The following is a 21,196-nucleotide window of genomic DNA, read 5'->3' as shown; positions in this document are numbered from 1 at the left end:
CTGCTGTACCAAGAGGGCAGTTTGATTTGCTGGTAACAAGACTGACAATATCTACCACAGTCATGGATACACAAATTTTTGCAGAAAATGGTGCAACAGAGGTCCACATCAGAGTATTTTGTGAAGCAGTTTTCACTGGAAAACAATGCACAGAAAGAGGAGAAGAGTTCACACAAAGCCATGACCTCTCAATTTTACTTGGTTTTGCAACCTTGAAACATTTACCAACTATGTTGTAGAAGGAGTCTGAAAAAGGCATTCAAGAGAAGTACCTAACTCTGCCAGTGATATTTGCTCCAGACTGCTAATTCTGCAAGATAAAACGAGAGTTTGAGGACAGAAAAGGAACTGGGAACCACAACCTGAGCGGTAACTTTAGGGCCCAATTATAATCTTTTCAATCCCAAAGCCACCATAAAGCGAGGATGAGACCATCTCTGAAGAAATCTCTTTTTGTCAGGGGGACAGATGAACCTAGTGACCAACATATCACTGATGTTATATATCCAGGGCCTACAGCTATTGCGCCATCACACAGAAGTTACAAGAGACAATTCAAAGTCTGAAGAAAACAACACAACCAGGTCTTTGCATCTAGAAGATAATGAGACACTGGTAGGAAAAAAAAAAAAAGAGGGAGTTGTCAGATGGCAGCTCTTTCACAGTATTACAGAGGCAAGATTTATATAGAATTTTAAATGAACAACAATATAAAAAAAGTAGACATTTATCATGGTGATCACTTTAAGTTGATACCTAGTAATAAATCTTCATATGTGATTTACTGCCAAATCCATGTACAAGCTCAAGTATGCATAACAGCTCCTGAGAAGATGAATAGCATCATTTTAAGATTGTTAAAAGTGCAATTATGACTACATTCCTACCAGACATTACTGACATTCTCAAGACCCCCCCCACCTTTCTAAATATTTTCTCATCTCAAACTTAGAGTCCTACTTTTCATTGAAACTCATAATTTCAGAAACATCCTAATATCTTAAAAGTCAACACAGCAAACATTATTTGTTATATTAGACACTAGTTTACAATATGCTCTCAAAATCAATTAATGCAGTATTTCAATTAACAAAAAAATCATGTAAGTGATAATTTCCCACTATTGGTTACAATTACATGAATTTGTAATTTCTGGCGGGAAAGTGTTTTGGGAAGTTGCTGACCAGCCCTATTCAATACAATACCCACCTGGAGTGTTGCACAACTCCTAGAAACAGGAATCCAACAGTATGAAAAGGTGACACACACTTAACAATAGCTCTTCTGTGCAGACAGAACATGACTTCAATTCAGAGCAGATGCTGAGGGGAATCTGATCATGTCCCTGTGTCATAGTTTACATGGAGGACTAAGCCACAGTTTATCCTTTGAATTACTCAATTGTAAAGAACACAAAGTGAAAGGAAAAGAAGAAAACTGAGATGTCATCACCATAGTTGACAGACAAAGGAAGTCTAGACACATCTGGATATTATGAAAGCAAAATATTATGAAGTTGACTTCTAGTTCTTCTCTCTGACAAATATGCATTAGATGTGCTAAACTCTAATCCCAAGTTATCTGAATTGCAGTTTAGAAATACAAAAAAAAAAAAAAAAAAAAAAGAAAAAAACAGAAGAAAGGGCAAGTTTCTGCTGGAAAACGCCCATGATAAGCAGCATAGGACATAATGGAATGAAAAAAATCAAAATGAGTTCTAAGAGGAACAGATTTCAACACAGTTTCCAGAACAAAGCTGCTTTATCATCTTTATTATGGTTCACTAGGGAATTTTACTTCATGTTTGCTGAAAGGAAGGAAGGACATAAGCAGCTCTCACAGCAGTGCGACATTTCCTGAGAGACTGCTGAGGAACCTGGGGTACCCCAAAACATATCTCATGTCTGGGACTTGGGAAGCATCCTGGCATAATTCACCTCATGGTCCAGATTTTCTTAAGAACCTACCATTCAAGCAGCCCTGCGACAAATCTTTTCCCAAGGAAGTATTTAAAGCTTGAATTTGCAAAGCAAAACCATAGCAAGCTGTCCTAGCATCCATGAAAAAAAGGCTTGATAGTGGTAATTTGGAAGTGATGGAACAATTTACAAAACTCAGACTTTGTCAAAACTATTCTGGCTTTTTCCTCCCTATCCTAAGGCAGTGAAGTGGTTGCTCTTGGATAGAAACCTGCCTTTAAGATTTCTAAGACAATTTGATCCTCATGAGAACTGCAAGAATCACATTGGATGGACAAAGAACACACTGCAACTCTGGCCTATTTCTTGTAAGATTCACATATGAAAAATACAATTTGCCTTCTCTGATAAAAATAGCCTGAAAGGAATACAGAGTAAACATAGATTTCTTTCTTCATTATAGTTCCCTAACAGTGGTAATATATCGAATTATTTGCAAACTTGCTTTCCAATTCAGTATGGAAAATAACACATCATATCAAAATACCATCATCAGCTTGTTTACTGAGTTTGATTCTTCTCCACTGGAAACAACAAAGACAACTCGGAAGAAATTCAGGGCAGAGGAATGAAGATGAGTGTTTGGTTGGACTGACACTGTGACAGCCAAGAAAAGAACACAAAACATTCCACAAATGTTTGAAGGGTGCAAACACCAAGGAGAAAAACAACAACTTAAAGGGGAAGATGATAAACAGCAGCTCACTAAGGCAAGCAGATCAATGGCTCGGGAAGTACATCAGCAATATCCACTGGCAGCAATATAAACATTCAAAGTTACCTTCCCACAGCATACCTAAAAGAGCAAACAGTCCCTTGTTTAGAGAATGAAAACAAGCACCACCTTTCCACTGCCCAGCAAAAGCCTTCAAGTGTTCAGTGAGGACTACTCCCGTATCAAACCATTTCTTCAGAGCCAGAAATGCATGTACACCATTTGGCACAAGTTCAGTTTTTCCATGCTCTACACCTTCATCCAAATTCGTACTAAAAAAAGATGCTCTGAATAGTATTCAAACACCTTCATCATCCTGATGACTATGATCCATAAACCCAAAGCTGTTCATGAGGACCCTATACAAAACCACAAAATGTGTATTCTGAAGACATTTATTTTGCTATTTAGCCAAAAGATTTCTCAGTATTGCTACCACCAATTGTTTCAGATTTCCCATGTTTTGAGGTTTGCATGATTTCACAGCAAGCTCAAAATGTTAAATGTGGTTCTGAATTTATGAAAATACAGCAGTTCAGGAAAACACACCTTAGTATCCCCCACTGCTAATTACTTCCACCATATCTGAAGAAATCATGCCATTTTTAGTGTTTTTTACTAAGACAGCATCTACCCTGTACAGGTCGAACCCAAGAATTTAAGCATGTGAACAAACTTGTGGATGTGTGATGGACAAAACAGCAGTAATGATGAAACATTTTTACCTCTGAACAATTAAAGTAATTTTTATTCCATTACTTACATGACTTTGTTTGCAGGAAGTTTTCCTCTTTCAGTTTGTAGATTGACACAAACAACTGGAATAACCATAAAACTATACGTTCCACATTTTGCAACTCACTACTGGCTTTACAGTTGTTTCTTATACTATGTTTACCTGATTCTTGTTTTATTGGTATGTGTTGCATTTTTCTCAGCAATACTTTTTCTGCCATTTTTATTGGGTTTCAGGAGATACTGAACACAATATAAATGGACGACTTTGGGGAAAAATTACATCAGCTATCAAAAGCCCACAGCAGATGTATCTTGAGGTCACAAACCAGATCCCTCAAGCAAACAGAATGCCAAGACATTGTCAGCGATACTTAGGGTAACAACAACAGTACTAAGTCCACATACTGAACCACAGTAAGTCCAAAAAGCACTGAAGGCACATTAGTATCCACAGCTAACCATCCCCAGATTTCTGCACAGCAGTTGCAGGGTTTTCTAAGGTCTCTGACAATTTTTAAGAACCTGTCTGAAAGCAAACATGGCAAACTGCAAAACATAATGGTACGTAGAGAGGATAGGAGATGCTCAGTGGAAATGACCCACAATTTCAGCACATACGAGGAACATACTCACCCTAAACCTGTCCATGAAATTCTCAGAGCCCTCTCCTGTGTTAGACATGTGCCATGTATGTTACCTGAATGAATGCACACAGTAATGAAGTATTACTCCTTCTGGTCCATTGTACGCAGAGGCTGACATTACAACCAGCTCTCAGGTAGGTTACAAAGACACTTGGAAGCTTCTCTTCTGTTGTCTCCAGAGGACTTTTTTTTTTTATTTATTTACCAGCCCAGCACAGCCACAAAGGGACCACTCAAAATCTGGCTGTCAAGAATTATAAAAATTTGCTCTTATTATAGCATATTTGTATTTAGCCATCACACAAGCTTACAAGAGTCCACTGTACTTTGAGAACAACTAAAACTTTTCTGATTAACAGCTTCTCTATTTTAGCTGCAAAAAACCACAGCAAAATAAGCATAACTATGCAAAAAAGTATGTTATCCTGAAGACCTTTGCTCTAAATTAATTATTGAGAAATGACTGAATCATTCATAACATACTTTATAATTTGCTGATGCTTAAACCTATTTATGTGGCTGCTAAAACATTGCAACATATCCTAAGTGAGAACATGAAATCATGGATAGCTAACTGAAATAATGGGGGACTCATTTTCATCATTGCTCAAAAAAACCAGCAGTTTCAAGTTCACCCTAATATTCAAGACAATTCTCAAGGCACTAAAACACTTAAGATAATTTGTAATCACTTAATTTAAGTTTTTGTTCCCCCACCCCCCCATGCTCAAATTAACACAGCATTTTTGTGAAATGATACCCTGAACTATTCAAAGTTTTCCTGAATTCTACAGCAAGATAAAATCCAGTATTTTGCTTGGTTGTGCTTGATGTTTGTGATCAATAACACAATACAGTATCTGTTTCCTGACTGATGGAGAGAATTTATTTCCTTGCAAGGGAGCACTTGCAAACTGTTCACATTTAATATTTCCTTTTCACAAATGCCTTTTTGAAAGTTTAACAGCTGTGTAGGGACACACATTCATGCTACTAAATGACATAAAGTATGACTATTAACAAGAAGCAAATACACCGAATAAGTGCCAACTTGGGTAAAGTGGTGCAAAAGCCAGGAGAGCAATGGCAATTATTGATTTTCTACCGTGGAGATTTTTTTTCCCCAGCTCCACAAATGACGTCATTCCATTTAAATTTCTCATCTGTATAGACAACAAGAATAACAATGTTTAAAACAATTCCATGGTACTTCTCAAGGAGGCAGGCTGAAGTGTCTTATTTTTCCTGTAATATGCTTTCCAGATTCCACAATGCATTTTCAGCAGAGAACTTTGTAGATCCCCACTCTACACATCATTTTGCAGACAACCACCTTCACTTATCTCCCTGCAAATCAAGGTCATTCTACAAGTTTTTCTCAAAGTAAACTAGCACAGCATATGACACAGCAATGGGTGACAAAAGATAAATCGGTAGAAAAAACATTACAACTAGAAAATTAAGCACTTTTAGACATTCCATGAGGAAATATGTAATGCTAGAAAATACAGTGATATGGCATCAAGAATCAATCGCATACATCTGAATTTCATTTGTTAGCTGTTGAAACGCTGCCAACTCAAACAAAAAAGTTGTAATTCACTCACAAGGCCAAATTTAAGCCTAGATGGCACTAGCAAAACCTGGCAGCAATGGATCTAGGACTGTTTTTAGGATTTCTAAGACAAAGTAGCTCTTACATATCTACAAAGACACAAAACATGCAAGAAAAAAATCACTGCCTCCTTGTCCATGGACTCCCTATCTGAACACCACCAGTTTATCAAGTCAATTCAATCCTGTCCTAAGTGTGCAAGTGTTAAGACCAAGGCTTTCTTCCCAATTTCCCAACTTCAGAGGCTTCAGTATTATTCTCCCATCTCTAGAACACTTACCATGAGAAATTTTTTCAACCTCTGCACCTTCCTTTACTGTTTCACAAAATTCATGACCAAAACAATTAGCCGTTCTAATGTTACAATGGAGCACCTAGGCCTTAATGAGACATGCTACTTAAAAGTAAAGCACTATTTGTTTTTCATTTCTAATGTAATTTAAACCAATGGAACTGACGATTTTATTATACTATATGACACAGCATGTATATATTAAACAGGGTCAGTAAAAATCTTGTAATATATAAAAAAAAAAATCAGATCACTCCAACCAAACAGCAACAAGTATCTTCTGTCTTACCAACACCATCTTGGAATTCAGTGACCTTTTGATGACAACTTGGTCAAAACTAATACATTTTCACATAAGCTTTCAGCTAAAACAGCCGGTCATTCTACAGAGGTATTTCAGCACCACCACCACCAAAAATATGACAAGTTGCAGCTGAAAAACACTCTTTAAAGAAAGAGCTCTGTAAAATTTTAATAAGCCAGTTAAAGGGGGAGAAATTACAGGATTATGTCACGATTTCCACAGTACTTTACTTTTTCCTACCTTATTAGCCTCAAAAATTCTGCAAATGATGGACTAGCCAAAAAAACACAGTTTCTTTTTGTTCCACTTTCAATGAATCTCAGAACAAACTATTTGCTCATATCAGTTTCCAAGCAATCTGTCTAGGCATCCAAGTCTATAAACTAGAAGAACCATTGAAGCCTCTTTGCTTTTAAACATACCCAAACCAAGAAGCTTGTTTAACAGGCCTATTAGGCTCTGTGATTTATTTCCTGACATTTCCAATAAATCATCTTTTTGCTTTTTTGTGATAAGACTTCAGCCCTTCATTGCTATTCATCTACAGCAGATGCCAAAAAGCTGTGCTTCTGAAAATGCACACAAAAAAATCTACTTTTTCCAGACCTTCAGCAGCACACACGGCTCATTTCTGAGCTCAAGTTTTCATCCTATTTTTTAAGCACAGACATCTTCTATAGGTACATCAGTGATAAAAGGAAGACGAGGGAAAATGTAGGCATCCTCCAGAATTATAGGGGAGACCTGGTTACCCAGGTTATGGAGAAGGCTGAGAAACTCAATGACTTTGTTGCCTCAGTCTTGACCAACAAGTGCTTGAGCCACACCACCCAACCCTCAGAAGGCAAAGGCAGGGACTGGGAGAATGAAGAACCACCCACTGTAGGAGAAGATCGGGTTCGAGACCATCTAAGGAACTTGAAAGTGAACAAGTCCATGGGACCTGATGAGATGCATCCACAGGTCCTGAGGAAACTGGTTGACAAAGTGGCTAAGCCACTCTCCATCATATTTGAGAAGTTGTGGCAGTCCAGTGAAGTTCCCACCGACTGGAAAAGGGGAAACATAACCCCCATTTTCAAAAAGGGAAAAAAGGAAGACCTGGGGAACTACAGGCTGGTCAGTCTCACATCTGTGCCTGGCAAGATCATGGAGCAGATCCTCCTGGAAACTATGCTCAGGCACATGGAAAATAAGGAGGTGACTGGTGACAGTCAGCATGGCTTCACTAAGGGCAAATCAGGCCTGACAAATCTGGTGGCCTTCTATGACAGGGTTACAGTGTTGGTGGATAAGCAAAGAGCAACCAATGTCATCTACCTGGACTTGTGCAAAGCATTTGACACTGTCCCACACAACACCCTTCTCTCTAAATTGGAGAGACATGGATTTGATGGATGGACCACTCAGTGGATAAGGAAGTGGCTGGATGGTCGTGCTCAAAGAGTTGCGGTCAATGGCTCCGTGTCCAAGTGGAGATCAGTGACAAGTGGTGTTCCTCTGGGGTCAGTATTGGGACCAGCACTCTTTTAACATCTTTGTCAGCAACATGGACAGTGGGATTGAGTGCACCCTCAGCAAGTTTGCCGACGACACTAAGCTGTGTGGTGCAGTCAACACACTGGAGAAAAGGGATGCCATCCAGAGGGACCTTGACAGGCTGGAGAGGTGGGCCAGTGCGAATTCCATGAAGTTCAACAAGGCCAAGTGCAAGGTCCTGCACACGGGTTGGTGCACGTACAACTACAGGCTGGGCAGAGAATGGATTGAGAGCAGCCCTGAGGAGAAGGACTTGGGGGTATTGATTGATGAGAAGCTCAACATGAGCCAGCAATGTGTGCTTGCAGCCCAGAAAGCCAACCATGTCCTGGGCTGCATCAAAGAAGCGTGACCAGCAGGTCAAGGGAGGTGATTCTGCCCCTCTACTCCACTCTCGTGAGACCCCCACCTGGAGTACTGCCTCCAGCTCTGGGGGCCCCAGTACAAGACACTGAGCTGTTGGGAATGAGTCCAGAGGAGGGCCACAAAGCTGATCAGAGGGATGGAGCACCTCTCCTATGAGGACAGGCTGAGAGAGTTGGGATTGTTCAGCCTGGAGAAAAGAAGGCTCTGGGGAAACCTAATTGCAGCCTTCCAGTACCTGAAGGGGGCCTACAGGAAAGCTGGTGAGGGACTGTTTATGTGGGAGTGTAGTGACAGGACAAGGGGTAATGGCTTTAAACTGAAGGAGGGTAGATTTAGATTAGATATCAGGAAGAAAGTCTTTACTGTGAGGGTGGTGAGGCACTGGAACAGGTTGCCCAGAGAGATTGTGGATATCCCATCCCTGGAAGTGTTCAAGGCCAGGTTGGGTGGGCCTTTGGGCAACCTGGTCTAGTGGAGGGTGTCCCTGCACATGGCAGGGGGGTTGGAACTAGATGATCTTGAAGGTCCCTTCCAACCCAAACCATTCTATGATTCTATGATTAACTTCACACTTCACACTAGCCTAAAAAGGACCTTGCTACCACCAGCTCCACACTTAATATTTTCCAAGTTAGCATCCATAAGTTTGCATTCGTCCTTTCAGCTGTACTGTCATACCACAGCCAATATTCAACACACACTGGCTGAAATTGTCAGTGATCTCCCCATACAGAGAGATTTTAGCTAAAAGCTACTTGGTTTCCATGCTTCTAGGCAATTCCCTAATACCTTCGGTTATTCTGCAGGGCAACATTTCCTCTTTACTACTTGAAATCATGAAAGGGTGGATCAAAGGCAATAATAAATCTTATCTAGGGATATAAAAGAAAATGTACTCTACCTTACTTATTTACTCATTCTCAAAAGCACTGGGGCGGGTAAATGCAAGACTTTCAGCTGTAGGAACTGCAAGTCACAATTTCTAAATAGCAGAAATTCTACACAGGTAAAAGAGATGGGCAGAAGAGCAGTTCTTTCTGGAAATCCCAGGCTACCTTACCTTGCTGATATTACTGTATATTCCTTCAGCAGAAGATCTGGCTAATGGTCCACCTTTTCTTTTACGTGAGTATGCCATAACAGTAAAAATGGGCAGACGGGCCATTCTTCAAGTAAAATAGGTTTCTTTTCTATCCTATCTGCCTTTCTATCCCAGACTTAAGAAGTTACAGAACTGCAAATGGAAAACAAACATTGTCTTTCAACACATAAAAATGTAGAGGAGGTGTGCATCACACATTAAAGAACAGATTTCATAAAAGTCAGTAACATGCAAAGATAGTTTTTCATGAGAAAGATGTAAATTTAACAGGAAGTATTATGGGATTTTTTTGAGTACTTCAAGACTACTTTGAGTAAGATCCGTACAAACCATATGTCACAATGGACCCCTGATCCCCAGCTAGGGATGAAAGGAGAAATGAGGCTATGACTCAGTAAGGTATCTGACAATCTATTCACATTAGAGCTGTCTATGTAAGGTACGTGACAGAGGAAACTGAATAGCCCACTGACTTGTCACACACACAGTAGTCCATCATGTGGTACCTCCACGATTCAGAAGAAAATGCTAAACTTTTTCTCCAAGAAGAAAGTACAAAAAGAAGAGGAATGTTCCTGCAGCTCAAAAATCAAATCATTCTGTGAAAAAAATGTTATCACAGTCACCACACTCTTTTTCCCCCCAACAGCCATGTCATAGAGAGATTTGCTGGACATTTTATGGCATTAGAAAATAAGTATGACCTCGCTTAAAGTATCTTTATAACCGAGTGGCATCACAGGCCCCAGACACTCAATTTGGGTTTTGTCTATACCCAGACAATCCCACCAGCCTAAGACATCGCAGCTATAAAGCAGAGGAGGGTATTCAGCTCCTTAACAACGTATGTCATAGTGCCACAATGGTGAGCAAAGTTACCAAAGCTAACTTTTCCTCAGAAGTCTAAGCTCAAGGGACACCAGGGGCTTGCAGCCCAGCTGTGCATTTTGAGCAGCATCACCTCCTACAAAACATCTGTTACGCACTATGAATGCTTCTATACAGACCCCTTCTTCCTTTCCAATGAGGCTGGAGGCTCGGTGCACAGCCCAGCAGCAGAGACCTGCCCTTGCCAGAGGAGGCATAAGCAGCTCTGTATTTTCAAAGCAGAAACCTAAGAATCTTTCTTGTCTCAAGGTTATAATGACTTATAAGGGAGAGCTAAATGGCAGGTGAAAGCTTTTCATGAACTGTGAGGCAAAAAAAAGCGCAAAAATTTTCTGGCTAGTTATTTGAGAAATAATTAGCTCCTCATGCCACATTTTCACATCTATCAACACATCCCAATCAACTCTGTCTACAATTTAGGAGTCCAGCCGCACTATCGGACAATTGGCCTGCAAGTGAAATTGGATCTATTCCCTGTCATACCTACCTGTCCACAGCAACACCTCAGTGATAACTGTTTTTCACATCCTCAGAAAAGAAAGTGAAATACTGCAAAGACATGTCCCTCTGAAACTTCTCAGTAGCACTGCTTGTATCCCATTGTTCCAGTTTTTCCCCTGACACTGTACTAGCATGACCTTTTCTTTATTGTTTCATTGTCCGGGGTTCATTCAGCATTTGGTATAACAGCACAGACTAGAAATTATTTCCTTTACTATTTCCACCAGGTCTTGCACAGTAATTTATCATTACTCACTGCACACCTAAGGTGCAAAATACTTACTGCATAGTCATCCATAGACTAACAATAACTAGTATGTACCTTTTGGCTATGATACCATTTTCTGGCAGTCCCTATGAAAGCAAGAAATGGTAAAACTCACGTTTCACAGCCTTCTTGTTCATGCTGGGAGATGAAGATCTCCGAAGCAGTGTCCCAGGAGTGACACCATCAAATAACATGCAAACGTCTGAAGGGAGTCTCAGCATTTAGGATTTTATTTCTAATGCTAGCAGAGGATCACCCCTATGCCAAACTCCTGTTCTGCACTTTTCCAGTTGCCAAGGAAAGGTATCAGGACCTGTGTGAACCTGCATTGTACGGCAGTGCTGCATGATGGCTTAATCTCGTTACGTGATAAATAGTCTTGACACTGAATGCGCTATGTGCTGCACACTCAACCGGCTGCTTCAGTCCTTTGCTGGTGTCAGCCAAGAGCACTGCGAGCTTTGTGAGCCCAGGCTGACAGCAGGAGCGCAAGAGGTACACGTGGAAATTCAGCACATACTAAACAGGAGAGGACTCGACAGCCAACTGCAAGATAATTTAAGTGCTGTGCATAAAAAAATGTGCCAAGCTCCCCAGTTTACAGTCATCATCACAGCTGCCCCTTGCTCCTTCCCAGAAGCTTGCCTCTCCCCTTAAGCCTGGCAGAAGGCAACATTTGAAGGGACTAATGTGGCTACTCCCATACAAAGACGCACAGACCACTGCAAAGGGCAGAGTCAACAACCATTTCTAAATGTGGTAAAGCCTACCAGTAACAGCCAACCAAATCAGGAGTTGAATCATCATGGCAAGTGACCAGAAGTGTTTGTAACATCAATGCTAAAACCTAGTAAATTCTTCAAAAACAGTAAAGTTTCAAGAAATTAATTGTCAGCTCATTACAGGACAGAATCATCACAGTGAAAATAGTACGGATCCTACTGTGAGCATGTTGATTTGCAGTTGATTATATTTTTGCCCTTGCACATCTTATAATACATATAAAATATTCCTATGATTAGGGACTAGACTATTCTTTTACAACTGTCCACATATGACAAACAGGCAGGACCGGAAAGGACCTCCCAATTCATTAAGGCCAGCTTCTGAAGCCCCATGGGACCCAGAAACACAGTTACTTTCAGATAGCAAAAAAGCACCATCAAAACAGCTATTTTAGTATCATCTCCCCTCACCCCCGGCCTAGCAGTCCCAAGGCTACCCAGGAACTCTTTACTGTTAGAAATTTTTTTTTCATCCCAGCACATTCATGGACAGTTTACACCAATTTACTCCTGCATTGCCACCCAAAATAGTTCTGCTCCCTTCCTGATGTTTACCCACCTGATATATTTATGTGCAGAGATTAAGGCTGCCCTCTCATTTTCACTAGAATACACAAAGCCAGGTCTGATTTTCTCTTAAGAAACAGGACTGAAGCATGGCTTGTTAAGTCTAGGCAGCAGCCATCACACACATACCAGGTTACATGGAAAAATGAAACAACCCAAAAGCACCAGGTCTCTTTTGCTTACGGAGAGATATGTATTGTTTTTTTCTAAGTTTTCATTACTCAAAAACACTACTTACAACATGCTTCTTACAGCTTCTTGCCGCTTATTTAGTTGTGCCCCCCAGAGAGAAAAACTCAACCTAAGAAAGCCTGCAGGCATCAAGACACAGATCTCTATTTATAAAAATGTATGTTTTTCTAAATATCATTTATTATACATTTCTGGAGGATAAAGTTAACTGACTCCATTTTGAGCCCTGTACTCTCCTAGGAGGAGAAGGGGTTTCAGCATCATGTATCAAATGTTAATAATATTTTACATTCCAATTAATTTATTGACTTTTGAAGAATTTTTACTTGAACTGTATTTACAATGGCACCTTCAAGGCTTCCCACTGACATATGATGGAATTATATTTGCTTTTTTTTAAACCAGTGAATAAACCTGTCTTACCATGGATGCTGAATGATATTTTGTAATACATATGAACAAATTTAGTCCCCAATCTCAAAACCAGTTATTGACTAGGAGGGAGGGAGGGGTTGCTACTATGCTTTCATTCTGAAATTTCATTTTTAGCCACACTGCAGAACTCTGTCAGAACAAGCTTTTTGACCGGGACTTTTCCTATTCACTTCTAAACTCAGCAAATTTTACATTGAAGTTATTGAGATCAAATAAATTTGGGTTCCAGCAATGCTATTAAGATCCCAAACTACTACAGTCAGATTCTGACTCTCAAAGCCCATTTAGTTCTACTGAATACAGAGCCTAAGGAGGCTTTGTACTTGCAAACATTAAGAATTCACAGTCCTTTTAAAACAAAGTACATAATTATGTCCAAACTAAAAGGCACTACAAGTTTTCTCTTTCTCTAGGCAGGCGCTTTAATATTTCTCCCTCGGTTTGCTTCCTTCTTAGGAGAAATTAAAAAAAAAGAGAAGAAAAAAGAAACATCTGTGGGAACAGCTGCACAAATACTGCAACTGCCAGAGATAAGATTTCTTTCTAGCATCCAGGATTTCTTGTTTTGTGTTTTGCAAGACCACTTAATAGTGGATAACCACAGTGACTATCCATGCATCTGACACGCAATTTTGATCTCACAGATAGGAGGTAAAAGCTCAACACAAGCCCACCATAGAGACAGGCACAGACAGACACACAAACACACACACATGCACAAAACAACCAGAAACCCAAATCCTTGAAGGAAGTGTCTAGAGGCTCCACCATATAAAAGCTTATACAATAAATAAGCTGCTCGCTCTGACTCCTTGTGGACAATCAAAATACCATGGTCAGTAGTTTACAATTAGAAGCAGATGTACAGCACAGCTTTTTCCTTCATTGTTATCTCACATTTAACGACAACACTAAGACCCCGAAGTACTCAACACACTTTTCAATACTTTGATAATCTGGCGATGATATCACTAAATAAATAGATTTCCAGAAGGCTGTCTTTATCTCCTAGACACATGTCTGCATTCACATACTTGTCTTCAAATTGCAGCGATCTGTTATGCTCCAATAGGAAGCGTGAAGAATGAGTTTTATCATGCTCTGTGCTATATATTGATAACCACAATTCTTATTTCTCAGTCCAAGCCCATGTAGGTAAGGAGAATATGATTAGCACTCCATTACAGTAATAATCAACTAAATTAAAGCAGCCAGTTCTAAATACACATGACCATGTTGGCAACAAGATCTTGGAGCTATTGTAGAATGCAGAGTTCCTCAAGGTTTAGGGATTTACTGAAGCTTTTTTTTTCCCCAAAAAAAATACTGAAAGAATGATCAACCATTTTGGCCATGGGGGGCAGTCACCACATCCAGCTGATCCACAGAGTAGGATTTGAAGAATGAGAAGCAAAGCTAATTGTCTGCAGACGCTGCATCTTTTTCTTTCTCAAGCAACTCAAGAGGGGCCTTAAGCATACTTTAAGTCACCCTTGACAGTAGTGCTCTCCCATTTGCTAAACAGTCATTTAGCATACTGGGATTGTCAGAGCACGGTAGCACTTCAGCTTCTTCTTTTTCCAGCTCTACAGTGCTGGCTGTCAAGCAGGGTATGTAGAGAAAGACTCTCTACTTGAGTAAGCTCCAGCATGCTTCAGGGGGTCTGCTCCACTTGAATTCATGTGATCCACTGTTGTAGTTCATTTTCTAAATACTCATCCTGTAAAACTGTACCCACACATGCCCATAGCACTACTTGGAAACAAGCTTGTGATCTTTAAAAATCAAAAGCACAAAGATTCATCACAACTTGCTTTGCAACACCAACTCTTATGCTTCCTTATGTCCACACATTTCCAACTGAGGAAGGCAAGCCTTCACGTATCACATATAGCAACGGTCTGCTGTGGTCATCCAGCTCCCTTCCATCAAGCCACAAAGAGAATATCAGATTTTTTTCTCCTCTACAGAAGTAAAATGCAAACTTAAAAAAGGGTCAAAACTGACCAAATGGACAGCTACAATGGGATGGAAAGAGTCCACCCAGCCCAGCATCCCCTCTCCATCTGTGACTAAAGTAAAACCTCAGGGAAAAGCAGGATAACTAAGAAGCATGCAACAATACTTTCAGCTGGCTACCCCTTAAAACTGTGTTTTCCCTTTACTAACCACAACACTTTCTGGCAAGTACTTGTGCATCTTAATTACACCTTATTTACATCTTGGGCACAGTACTACCTCCCTTCATTTGTTTTGAGCCTGCATCCATCACTCCTGGATACAGCCTGGGATTCCTTTACTGGAAAATAAGGGAAGAACTGGCCTCTGCTCACCCTTTCCCTGCCACTAGTTAATGCAATTTTCTTCATCATCTTATCTCCAGGCTGAAAAGTTCCTTCCTTGCTTCACTGTTTCTTGGACAGAAGCTGTGCTGTGTCCTTGACCATTCTTGTCGCCCTTTTTAAAACCTTTTCCAGCTTAAGCTGCAAACTACTAGCACTTTCGGGCAGCAAGGGACTCCCCCTGGTGTCACCTCTATCCTTCTTCACATTTTTCTTCTCACAAAAGAGGATGTGGTAACTGGGAGAGGTGAAAGAAACAGCTAGAAAGGCAGCTCACGGAAAATCCAGGATGCTGCCACTGCAGCTGAGGTCAGGTCATCTGAATAAGGATTAACTGGAAGGCTACTTTCTCTGCCTACTGAAGGAGCACTTTATATCCTTCCAAAACATGGAAATAGCTCAAAATATGGAAATAGCCAACACATTTTGGCACAGACCACAGTAACCCAGGAAAAAGCATGTTTGGTTCTCCCAATTAGTGACATCTAGAGGGATCTTACTGCCTCCCAGACACAGGCAAATTGCTGGGGTTTTGCATTTTATTTTTTATAACACTTCATGATTGTTCAATTTGGCAGGCCAAGAACACCAGTCCAGTTAAAATTTAAGCTGCTCTAAAAGCAAAGTCAGATGTGGGAGAAGAACAACAGGAACACACCAGTTACTTCTTGGAAGTAACTGACTTGAAAAATGTATTTGCTGAAGAGCTACTAATTATGTATTTTACAAAATTGCACAGAACTAAATATAGGAAAATTAAAGGTATTTCATGACAAGAAACTACAAAAACATTGCCAAGGATTTCAACACGTGTTGCTGAAGTTTGTCTCAATTGAGCCATAGAGCACGAAAGCCCTTTCAAACTAACTAGTACAACAGTAAACAACAGAAGTTTGTCAAAGTTAAAAGCACTGAGCTTGTGTGCTCCTTCAAGGTCTCTAGCTTAGTGGAGCATGACATTTTCATTAGGAAAGCCCAATGAAACAAGAGCTGAGCCAGGCAGACAAAATTAATTCAAACAGTTAACAGATAAGTTAAAAACCATGACCGTAAACAAAAAAGCATCATACTGCAGGTGGTTTCTACTCTCAGGGGAACTATCTTATTTTGCAGTTTAGTCAATGACTTGGAAGAAAAAAAGAAAAAAAAAGAAAAAAGTTCATGACTGAAAAACTGTGCAGGTGACAAGTACCGAGGAAGCCGTTAACTACAAAGAGGAAAGGTGACTGACAAGACAGTCATCTGTGCACCAGCCTGTGTGTTCTTGCTCAGCAGATGCACAAGTTGTGAAGAACTGACAGCACCTGAGAGCATCCTCCTGAAGGAAAAACCAAGGTCCCTGTTCAACACAACAGCCCCGTCTCTGGTGTCATCACAAGACTACGTAACAAGGAAAAAGAAAGTATGAAGATCATCGTGCCTCTGGATTTCACAGGACCACACCCTAAGTATTACCTCCAGTGCTGGTATCCAAACATCTAGAAGCATTTTGGAAAACTAGAAACCATTTAAAAAAGGTTGGAACAATTGATGAACAGGAGAACGTAATGAAGGAACTTTATGTTCCACTTTTACAAGAGAAGGTAAAGAATAAGATAGTAACTCTAGAGGGAGCAGAAGTTTGGATAGAGAAGACTATTAAACATACAAAGAGCTAATAAGAACCAGAGCTAACAAAGCTAGTAGTTAAAGACAGTCAAAAAAACCAAGGAGTAAAGCATATAATTTAAGACTGATGATAATTACACCAAGAGAATATATTGCAGAGCACTGAGAGTCTATCAAGTGACTTTCTGTTAGCAAAACAGGAAATTTTTTGAAAATAAATGATCTAGCTTATAATGGGAGCTAATCAAGGACCCTTACGGTTCATTTTGGATTCATAATCAATTAAATACAAATAAATTTACAGCTTCAGTCCTTACCATCCACACTTTGATGATCCGAATGTAACTGGCAAAATGGTGAAGTAAAGAGTCAGGAAATGTACAAGAAGCTGCAGAATAGGAAGAAGTTTCTCAGCATGCAGCTCCTCACACCTAGCTCAGACACCTGCAGACTGGCTGCCACAGCTGGCTTGTGGGCATACCCTGGGAGTACCTATGGAAACCAAAGATGACAAAACCATAAGGCTTGGGAGGCATCAGCTGCTGGCTGCCCTCCTGAGGTTGGGACAGCTCGGGGACCAAAGCAAGCTGCTTCCTAACACCACCCAGCTGCTACTGGGAGCTCACACACAGTGTGCAGGCAAGGCGGCCTCTCCTGGCTCCCACACTACTGCTGCAACCGAAGGCTGTGTGCCCTCCCTGCTGCTGTAAGGCTGGGATTTCAGCATCATTTGATTACATCTCTGCAGATGTATTTATCTGTCTCAACACAGGGCTGTCTACTGCTGAAGCTAAAGTATACCCATCTTTGAGATGTCTGGTATTTTCATACCATTTTGAGTCCTATAGAACTGAGCCACCTTCTCTCTCCCAATTAAAATAGCAACTTAATCAAGGTTTTCTAAATAAATGCAATCAACAACTATAAAAAAAATTTCTATCTTGAAATCCTTCCTTTTAGAATAATAATAGAAGCTAACATAGACCAAATCTTACCACTAGCACTTTCTGCAGTCTTACGTATAGGAAGAGAATCTAAGCTGGAAATTTGGCCTCTATTATCTTTTTAAGTTTCTATTCCTCCAAGACTGGCAGTGGAGTAACAAGTTTCATAAAAAGCTGTGTTTCCTTATCGCCCAAAAATATCAGCCATTCATCTTACCCAGAGTCCTCAACATTACAGAAAGCCAAGTTCCAGACAGCAAACGAAGAAAAACTATACCAGATACTCCCCTTCAGTGTTTTTCTTGGTTTAGAATGCCAAGAGAAGACAACCTTTTCTTTTTCTTCCTGTCTGAAAGCTAACATACTGTTCATTCACCTGCAACACAGTTTACAACACAAATGCCACCCCAATATGATAAAGTGTCACACGCTGTTACAGGAGATTATTTAAAAAAAAAAATCATGTCAAGCATTCCCTCTGCCCAATATAGATAAAGCCAGTAATAGCTCCAGGAATAAAGCATACTTCCAAAGGCCATCAGGTCACAATAAACACCAAACAGCCTGTAGAGAAGACAGCTAAAGGTAATAGGATGCAAATCACTTCAAACGACCCACCATGAATTTCAACGCCCTTTTTTTTTCCATGGTGTGTGTTTAAAAAAAATCAGATATTGAATCAAGCAGCAAGAGACGAAAAGTTCCTGAGAGATGCCTGTGTTCTACAGCTGCACATGGGCCTCGCAGGGGTTTTCTATTCTACTTACTTCTGAAGATGTGACCTTATCAGGACTTCAAACTATTTCTTGTGAGGCAATTTCCTTTAAGGGATCATCATTTCTAGTTTTCTAAACTCCATCTTCAGAAAAATCTTCAGAAAACCGAACCTAGCTATAGGACCACTAATAAAAGCGATCTTCACACACCAGCCTACAAACACAGGAGAGGCACGTCTTAAAAGAATAACCCACAGCCTCCCTCTCACTTGTGCCCAAAAGCGCGTTGCCATACAGTGCAATGAAGTTGTGCCTTCCACACAGAATCATGTTGTTAGCTGAACTTTCTACATGGCTTTACATTTTTTACTTACTGTAGGGCGCGCTTTTTTTTTTTTTTGGGTGGGCACACTGTTCCAAACTACACCTATGTAATTTCATTAAAGAATGAAAGCCAAGTAAAGAACAAGCGAAGAAAAAAGCACCTGAGAGACAGGACAACCAAAGAAGAGACAGACAAATAACTTTAGATACCATGCACAAAGAAACATGAGTTCTAAGCCATTTATTTTTACCATAAGTCACTGCATCACGTACTAGAGGATGCCTTGTGCAATAACAAAACCTGCCACAACATGAAAATTTCATGGGACTGGAAACAAGCACTTGATTCTCAGTCCTTCCTTCTCTCTACCTCTATCTATGAGATGCCACTTAAATGATTTTTAGCTGGGACAAGATGCTTTGCCACTTGTATTAATAAATTCGCCTCCCTTAATTCTTAGCTCACGGGGAATCCTTTTCCCCTGAACATACAGAAGTTATTGTCACCTTCCAGATACAGAACTACTCCGCAACAGAAAAACTTAACCTAACAGCATCTTAATACCTACTGGTCTAATAAGAGTTATCACCCTCTCCCAGCAACCATGCTTCTTAATACAGACAAACAGAATTCAGATTAATATTAGACAAATTCAGTGTTATAAGTCACTATGCTACACAGGGAATTAATTTGGTTTCTTATTTCTACCCATACAGGACAAGGGTACCTATCTAAAAAACACCTACTGTTTATTTCCAGTCATCTGTTGTAAAAATGTTTCTAACATCATCAAACATGAATTATTTTACTCTCCACTCTGCTGAAAGAAAACCCCCAAATTGACAACATACGAGCATATTACTGCTAAGACAGACAGATATTCCATACAAGCCCAACGGAGGAAAAAAAAAGAGAAGACAATTACTCCCTTATCTTAAAAAGAAATCCACTCAGTAACTCTAAAAATCCACTGAAGATTCCCCACCTCTCTTGTGATTACAATCAAAGTCTTACTGTAAAGTCCATCCCAGTGAGCACCTTATCTCTGAAAGTCTGCTGTAGATATTTGTGTAGAAGGAGGAAGATTTCAAGACAACCATCACAAATCCAAAGGTGAGCATTAACATGGAGATTGCAGAAAGCACAAAAGGCTTTTACTTATATTTAAGACAAGTAGTCTGATGATACGTACTCTGCTTGTACCCCTGAAACCAATAAAAAGGAATCCTTTTATGAAGTATTTAACATTGTTAAGAAATAACAGCACACCACACCACTTGAAGATGCCTACGCGCGTACACACACACGCACATCAGACAAGAACAGCCGTAACACGCACAGACAGCTGCTGCCACTGCTTCCTGGTCTGCAGCAATTTTTTGTCCTGCGAAGATCACACGGTTTTGTCACCAAGATAAAAATCGCACCGATGCTACCTACCCTGGTTTTAGCTGCAGTGCTGACCCAATCCAGCGAGAGCTCCAAAACTGCCCCGGACCAGGACTCCTACCTTCCGCAAGCAGGGTCAATATTCTCACCCATAAACGCCGGGGCTTCTCAAGATGAATTCGGAAACAGTGACAGCTTGGTTCGGCTTGACTGCACTTATAAGTTTCTTTTCCTCGCCGCGCTGTCAGCCGCTCAGACGATCGGTGCACGCGCAGGGCTCCACCACCGCGCGGGAGCTCCGCGCTCCCACCCTACGTCCTCGAGAAATCCCAGCCGCCGGGCGAGGAGCAGCCCAAGAAGTTAGAAAGAGTGGCTCTGTGTGTACGAACGCGTAAATATACAGTACGAGAGGCTGGAACGGCCTCCCAGGGCCAGCCCTCAGACGCAGCGCCAGGTTTCAGATTTCACTGGCAGCTGGCAGCTCGGAGCGCGCCAGCGGCACTGCTGTTGCGCCGGGGAGGAATCCGGCTCCCTGCCCAGACATCTCTGGAAATCCCAGCGACGCGGCACCCGCCGCCCCGACAGCGCCTGGAGACCCTCCGTTAACTGTTTCACCGTGCTTGCCGCTGCTGGTGCTAGGGAGCCCGTGCTCCTCAGGGGCACGACACAACGCGCTCTGATCTCTCACGGCACCGCCGTGCGCCTCTGCCAGACCTTACACACGCAGCAGCAACTCGATCGCGCCCTCGGGGCACGGGGCTGCTCTCCTGCTGCACGTGTAGGAGGCGGCCACCAACTGACACAGAGACACCCTGTGGCCCTATGCAGATTTTTGCCGCCCCCTCCGCCTTTTTCTATTTTTGCCTGTGTGATACTTCTTTAGTCAACTAAACACACTCTAAGTGGTCTTGACTCATGTACTTCCAACAGCCCGCATCTCTG

General features: G+C 41.0%; 1 protein-coding gene across 2 annotated transcripts in view; it reads right to left on the bottom strand.

Annotated features, from left to right (window-relative positions):
* The window catches only part of ARHGAP24 (Rho GTPase activating protein 24), a 230,871-nt gene extending 209,945 nt beyond the window's left edge, over nt 1–20,926 (bottom strand). The window contains exon 1 of one of the 2 annotated variants that reach the window (XM_054825404.1): nt 20,306–20,926. The gene's annotated coding sequence lies outside the window, so the exon portion shown is untranslated. The remainder of the gene's footprint in view (nt 1–20,305) is intronic. The other variant, XM_054825409.1, reaches the window with a different exon arrangement.
* Between the last annotated feature and the right edge of the window lie 270 nt (nt 20,927–21,196).

The sequence above is a fragment of the Grus americana genome, chromosome 4, assembly GCF_028858705.1.
Source record: "Grus americana isolate bGruAme1 chromosome 4, bGruAme1.mat, whole genome shotgun sequence".
Lineage (NCBI taxonomy): Eukaryota > Metazoa > Chordata > Aves > Gruiformes > Gruidae > Grus > Grus americana.
The sequence above is the reverse complement of the archived record's forward strand: the minus strand, read 5'-3'. Positions and strand labels throughout refer to the sequence as shown.